Genomic DNA, 7705 nt, shown 5'->3' on the forward strand with positions numbered 1-7705 from the left:
TCATATTATATTATTTATAAATGGTCAGTTTACATTCTCCACACAAGCTCTCGTAGGGGTGTTCATTATTAGGTTATAACCGAATAACCGAACCGAACTGAATTGGTTCGGTAGGTTCAATTCGGTTTTTTTCATTTTCGGTTCGGTTTCGGTTTCGGTTATCTCAAAAAAAATTCGATTAACCGAAATAACCAAAATTTTGATAAAAACCATTATTTTTTAAAAAAAATGTGCTATATGGGCACTCCATAGGATGATCAAAACCGTCGATTTGATTGATCACAACTTAATTAGGGTGTGCTCAAAAAATCATTTTGATTGGATGATCCTAGCCCTTCGATCGAAACCTAGATTTTGTTTTTTTCCCTCTTTTTCTCACACTATTCGGTTAACCGAAATAATCAAATTTTTTATCGGTTCGGTTTTGGTTACCAAAATTTGATAACCGAAATTATTTCGGTTCGGTTATAACCAAATAACCACCCCTAGGCTCCCACAAGATCGTCGTTGGAAGAGGTGTCAGTCTCAGCCATCTGCATTTCGGTCTAGGCTTGAGACTGAGACTTCATATGCCTCTCCACCGCCGCCTCGCACCCCTGCAAGCTCAGCATCAAAGGCAGCATGGCCTTCCGCCATGGAAAAGGCCTTATCGTGCTTCTCATCTCTTTCTCGGAGCACCTCTTCGATCTTATCATACTTCTCACCTCTCTCCAGGAGCAGATTCAGCTCCCCCTGTACTCCAAAATGGGCTTCCACTAGGATGTACCTCTTCCCTCTTTGTCTCCCTCAGTTGGCGGATCTGTTCATTTTGCATTCAAAACAAAATTCCAAACGGGCCCGTTTGGATACCTCATATTTTGTATTTGGATTTGGAATTTAGTTTTGAATGCAAAAAGAATAGATCTGCCGGCTCATGTTGAGGGAGACAAAGAGGGAAGGGGGTACTTCCTACAGGAGGGGAGAGGATGAGGAGCAACGAGGGTGAAGGAAGCTGCCAGATCTGTGGATTTCCAATTACTTATTTCTACAACATATTTGGAAATCTGATTTTTTTTCACTGTCAGTCTCTGAATTGGAAATCCAAGAATTTGAACTGGATCCAATTCACAATGCAAAAAGGGCTACAAATGTGAGAAATCCAAACCAAAATATTCTCCGAATCCAAATGGAAATTAAAAGAAACTTCACTTTTATAAGGTGATAAGCAAACCTTGGGTCCCACAAGTTTTATAGATAGTTACAGACAAGGAGTGGCTATAGCAATTCCTAAATTTTATTTCAAACATCATATTCTTTAGGGGTGGCCAACCGGTTCGGTTCTCGGTTCCCGGTTCCATGAACCGTAAGAACCGAACCGAACCGTAGTACATAGTAGGACCGAACCGAACCTAATATTCTTCAACTGTTTATTCAATCCCCATAAAGAAACATCACATTCTTCAACTAATTATACAGAGATGAAGAAATAATATTTCCACTCCTTTTCTACTTTCTCCTCGGAACAATAGCCGCTCTCAGGGGATTCTTCATCACGATCGTAAACCCCGGCTTCTCAGTCAAATCAACCTCTACTCCTTCAGCCTTCTTCCACTCGAACTCCCTCACCATATTCGCCACAAAGTATTCAAGATGAAGCATAGCAAGACCCATCCCTGGACAAATCCTCCTCCCAGCACCAAAAGGCATCATTTTTATCTCCCTACTCCCAGTAACATCCACCTCTTCCCCTTCCAAAAACCTCTCGGGCTTAAACTCCATTGGATCCTTCCACACCTCCCCATCCCACGCCATCTCCGCCACTGTGAAATTAACAGTTGCTTTTTTGGGTATAACATACCCATTTATAGATGTCTCCTCAGACACTGCATGTGGCAGCACGAGGTGCACTGCGGGTGCCGCCGGAGCCCCTCCAAAACCACAGCCTTCAAATACTTCATCTTTAACAAATCCTCTTCTTTAATGGTGTCTTCTTCCTTCACAAGCCCTTTTATTTCTTCAAACAGTTTGGCTTGTATGTCCTGGTTCTTCACCTGTTGAAATATAAATGATTAAATAACACAACCTCGTAGGCCCTGTTAGTTTCAGAATGTGACAAACCAAATGGAGAGGTCCCAAACCGATTGTTGGACCAAAAAATCTGAAGGCTTAACAGCTTAAGATTTAAGCATTTGGAGTAATTGGTTGTTTCACATTGTATGTGAGCTATCGGAGCTACTATCTCAGAGCAGGTACTGGGTTCAAAACCCAATAACTCCTTGATATTAATCCAACAAGTGTATGGCCAACCCAAAAGGAAAGGAGTGTTTAAATATAAGGCCATGTCATAGACTCATAGCCAGGAATTTTTAAGAGAGAGACTAGACATGGGCAGGATTAGGAAAAAGCAGAACTAGGGGTGTAAACGAGCCTCGGCTCGGCTCGTTAAGCTTGAAATGAAAAAAAAAAAAGCAATGATTAAAAAAAAAGTAAAATAGCGAATTTATAAAGTTTGAAATGAGAAATTACCAAGAAAAGGTAATAAGTTATGACAATTAAGAAAAAAATACCAAAAAATTTTCAAAGTTATGACAATTATGGGAAAAAATTAATTTCGGATTTTTCTCAACCGTTTGATATATACGATGTTTACATGACATACCAGAGCCGAGCCGAGCTGGCCTAACTCGGGCTCGGCTCGTTAAGCTTAATGAGCCGGCTCGGCTCGGCTCGTTAAGGATTTGAGCAGAGCTCGAGCGAGCTTCCGAGCCCGAGCCAAAATTGACACCCAGCAGAACCTATTTGAGTAGTGTTTTTTGTTTCCTGATTTTAGCCACTTCACCAGCCTTACTCCTCTCTCACTGAGACACTGGTTTATACTTTATAATGAAAAAAAAAAAATCTTGTTAGCGTGGGCACGTTTGGCTACTATGATTTATTTTTAGGGGTAGGCTAAAAATAGGAAACAAAATCAGGAAACTAGTGTGGCTAAAAATCAGTAAAAATACTCCAAATAGGATAAACTTTTTCCTGATTTTTAGCCAAAATGATTAAATAACAAAACTCTAATAGCTTTAGCTTTTGGAATAATTAGTGGTTTCAAATTACCAGATTGGCCATAATCCACTGCAACGCTGTTGAAGTTGTATCAGTCGCCCCATTTAGAAACTCCGAACAGAGGGTTACAATCTCTTCTTCCTTAAGCTTCCTTCCCCCATCTTCCGGGAGCTCCAGATCCAGAAGAGAATCAACATACGAGAAGCAGAAAAAGTCACCCTCACTGTCATCGTCCAGCTTTTGTTTCTTTTGATTTTCTCTACGCGCTCTTATCAGAGGAACAAGTAGTTCTTCTTGATTCCGACGAATTTCCAGTAGCTCATTCCACCTCTTCCGGAATAAGAATTTCCCCAACTTGGGAAATAACACCAACACATTGAACCTAGACAAACCCAACAGCAATCTCTGTTGCGCGGCTTCGATTTTTCTAACCAAATCCTCATCAAGTTTCTGGCCAAAACACATCAATAACAGCAAACAGAACATCGCGTATTGGAAACCCTCAAGAACAGAGATCGTTCCATCACCTGATTCGGATTCCGATTCGGATCTGAAGTTTTGGATTAACAGTCCGAGAACCCATTCCCGGCCAGTGGAATAAGATCTAACGCGATTAGGGCTGAGAATTTCGGAGATAAGGTTCCGGCGGAGGAGGCGCCAGAGAGGACCGTAGTGGGAGGAACTGATGTTGTGTTGATTGGTGGAGAGGAGGCGGCTGACGGCATTTGCCGTTGGGCGGTCGGAGAAAGTTGAGCCGTGTTGGATTAGGGTTTGGTGGGCCAGGGAACGGTCGGAGATGAAGATGAAGGGACTAGATCCGATGTGGAGGGTTATTATGGGACCGTATTTTTTACGGAGTTGACGGAGAACTGGTTCGATGTCGAAGAGAGTTGTTCGGAGCCATAGAAGGTTGCCTAAGAAGGGGAATGTTGGTGGGCCAGGTGGGAGTTTTTTGTTTTTGGGGGTTAGGGTTGGGATGAGGAATTTGAGGAGGATTGAGAAGGAGAGGGAGAGGAAGATGAGGAACCAAATCTCCATGTTTACTAGGCTTGTTTGGGAGAGGAACAAATAGTTGTAACAGAGAGGGAGTGGATCATGTGTTTCTCTTGTTTTTATCCAACTACGTGAAGCTTTATAGGCGTTTCATCATAAGAGAGACGCCACCGAATTGAAGTCGTGAATGGGAACCTAAGATTGATCTGGTACAACCATATTTTGATATTTGCACATCTAATCATGGTGGGGCCAAGGATAATGTTTTAGATTTTGTTTTTGGGCCCACCATGATTGTTAGGGAAATACTTATGTTCTCTTTTAGCTTGCCAAGAAATCAAATAGATTCATTCAGGGATTTGCTAGCGTCCAACGCAGAATGCATTCCACGGATGGTTTGTTGCAGCTGACAGCCGCCTCAGAGGCTCACTTTTCAGCAAATTTTGTCTTCATTCACGAGGCTGCTGCTGTCAGCTGCAACAGACCACCCGTGAAATGCCTTCTACGATGGAAGCTAGCAACTGCCATTCATGAAACATCATGAATCGTTTGGCAATAGGATGATTCATTTCCACGAATTTTTATATGGTGCTCGACCGTCAAGTCAAATCGGTACCACCCTTTGATATTTGATCCAACAGCTGCCCACTTTCTAAGAAGCTGTTGTTGGATCAAATATCAAGGGTGGTGCTTTTGAGTTACCACCTTCACGGGACTTGGCATCACATAATTTCTCCATTTCCACATGTAGAGGATGAAATACACTATTTCTCTTCGTTGTAGATCGTACATTCTAGGACTTCCCTCTTTTTCTTTCTCTTTTTCTTTTTCTTTTTCTTTTTCTTTTTCTTTTTCTTTTTCATATTATATTATTTATAAATGGTCAATTTTCATTCTCCTCAGAGGCCCTCGCAACATCGTCATTGGAAGAGGCGTGAATCTCGGTCTTGAGAAATTGGTATACCATTTTGAAAGGTCTTTTCTAACCATTTGGAAGGGAGCTTAGAAGTGGAAAGCGACTCTTCCAACACCATACTGTGGCCAATGAAAATAATTCCAGTCCTTGAAAATATGGCTATCTATTAAAATAGATATTTGTATGCATGGTGCTTGTTCTCTTTCTCTCATTCCTGGAAATTCAAATAATTTCGTTGAGGGCTCTATTTGGATGCCAATTGCATGGATCCTCAAGCAATCCTTAAGCAAAAAAATGCACGTTTTGGATTACTTGGTGTATTTGTTTGCCAAAGTAACACCCAAATCCTTAGAGATTACCAAACAATAAAAAGGTGTAATAATTGCATGTTTGTCTCATTACATCTTCGGTCGGGATAGCTGATCACGGTCTTTTTCAGCCTCTGTGGGCAGAAATTTATTCTAAATTTTATGTAAATCCGTTTTTAGGGTACTTACTGTGTATTGGGGGACCTCTTGTCCCCATGGATGTTGTTAGAGTATTTTCAAAATAAAAGTGAGTTTGAAAGGGGTTTGAAAACAAAAGTGTATTTTATTTGTAAAGTGGATAGTTTTGAGAAGAAATGAAAAGTGCTTTGTAGGAATAATCACTCCAGGAATAATCTGGACTATAGAATCGCGAATGGGAGCGATCTAACAGTTAGATTTCGTTCCAATCTTAAAAGATTGCATTCAAAGGGCGTTTTTCAAAGGCAAAAGATAGCAATATGAAAATGTGTCTTGAAGGGGTGTTTTCGAAAGGCTCTGTTCACTTCTTTTCCCTGGTGTTGGCCTTTTTTTTCCCTGACAAGACCTTGACAAGATAGAATTTCTGTGTTCACTTCTTTTCCAGGGAAAACTATTATCAGATGTGGAATTTCTTATTAAAGGCTAAAAATGACGTGGAAATTGACTTTTTCCCTGTTACTTAAGATTTGCTTTCCGATTAAATATATCGGAAAGAGGCTTTCCATGGAAAACGAAGCCTTTTCCTCTTCATTCCTTTCCCTTCTGCCATGTCACCTGGAAAGGAAAGGAAAATAAAATCATTTCCTTTCCTTTCCGGGGAAAAGAAGTGAACAGAGCCAAAGAGAAAAGACACCAAATTGAAAAGGTGCCTTGAAGAGGTGCTTTCCAATGGGAAAGGACACCTAATACTCTATAAATAGAGTAGAAACCATCCATTTAAAGAAAAGTATGAATTTCCACATGGGAAATTCAAATATGTGAGATTCCAAAGCAAGATCCACTCTTGAAAACTTTTGAAAATTATTCTTTACATTTTTCTTCAAAGTTCCTTCTAGTGTATTGTTATTCTAGAAAAAACAGACACTAGTATTTCAAATACTTGTCAAATCCAAAAGGTGATTCGGGGTTTGTCTTTGTTTAGTGCAAAACGTCGACAAACATTTAGTGAATGATTCACCAGGCTTCATTGTATCTTGGAGGCAAATTCGTGATCCCCTTTGCACACTATTCGTGGGGGAGAATATCGTCTTAAGGAAAGCGAAATCTCAGCGTGCCTTGAAGCATCTTTTTCTTCTACATCTCCACCAAGATTCATCCACAATATATTAATTTCCAATAGATGTATCTCATGATTTTCGAATTAATGGAATGTCATCTTTCAAAAACAAAAAATTTGAATGTCTGGTGACGTGGCGCCACTTCTTTTTCCATATGAAATATCTCAAAAAGACGAGATTTAATAGGTAATCCTCCTCTCTTTTTCTCTCTTCATCTATCCCTCTCCTGGTTAACTTGCATCCAAAGCTCATGATTTTCCCAAGATTTACATGACATCCAAAATCCTGCCCCCTTCCATAGACTTTATTTTTCTAAAGAATGCTTATGCATCCAAACATAGCATTATTGAATCCAAAACTTCTGGAGCTTACTTGCATATGAGGCAATCTCTACACCTTCTTGAGCTTACTTGTATACGAAGCAATCTCTGCCCTTGAAGTAACTTGTAATCTTCTCTTAATTAGTCAAGTTTATTTTTAGAAGTATACTTAGAAAATGCTCTTGAGGTATGGGATGGATAGAGCGAAGACGGTAACTACCCCTCTTGGTGCACATTTTAAACTTTCTTCTAAATTGCCTCCTAATACAGATGAAGAAATGAGGTACATGTCTCAGGTTCCATATGTGAATGTTGTTGGAAGCATGATGTATGCTATGGTCTTCACTGGACCGGATATTGCACATTTAATGGGTGTTGTCAATAGATATATGGCAGACCCAGGAAAGGAACACTAGTAGGTAGTCAAATGGATGAAGGGTACATTGTCCCTTGGGAATTTGTTTGAAAAGAGCAGTGTTGGAAAAGAAAATGTCAAGGGCTATGTGGATTCCGATTATGCTGGAGATTTGGACAAGAGAAGGTCCACTATAGATTATGCTTTTACGCTTGTTGTGGGACCTGTCAGTTGAAGGTCCACTTTACAATCGACTATAGCTTTGTCTACTACAGAGGCAGAGTATATGGCAGCAACAGAAGTAGTGAAAGAAGCTATATATGGCTGAGAGGACTAGTAAGTGACTTGAGCTCAAGCAAGAAAACACGCGTGTATTGCAACCACCAGAGTGAATTGGACTTGGCAATAAAATCAAGTTTTTCACGCGAGGATTAAACACATAGACATGAAGTTTCATTTTATTCGAGAGGTTATACACGGAGATGAAATTTCCTTGGAAAAGGTCTACATGAGAAAAAATGTCG

At 40.2% G+C, this 7705-nt stretch overlaps 1 pseudogene across 1 annotated transcript; it reads right to left on the minus strand.

Annotated features, from left to right (window-relative positions):
- Positions 1-1151: 1151 nt before the first annotated feature.
- Positions 1152-4181, minus strand: LOC143887867 (cytochrome P450 89A2-like; annotated as a pseudogene). The gene is made up of 2 exons (XR_013254406.1): positions 3085-4181; positions 1152-2030 (listed from the first exon to the last, which is right to left on the minus strand). The product of XR_013254406.1 is annotated as a cytochrome P450 89A2-like (transcript).
- Between the last annotated feature and the right edge of the window lie 3524 nt (positions 4182-7705).

Source organism: Tasmannia lanceolata, unplaced genomic scaffold (assembly GCF_043159265.1).
Source record: "Tasmannia lanceolata isolate RefF3 unplaced genomic scaffold, GAP_Taslan_0.1 ptg000012l, whole genome shotgun sequence".
Taxonomy (NCBI): domain Eukaryota; kingdom Viridiplantae; phylum Streptophyta; class Magnoliopsida; order Canellales; family Winteraceae; genus Tasmannia; species Tasmannia lanceolata.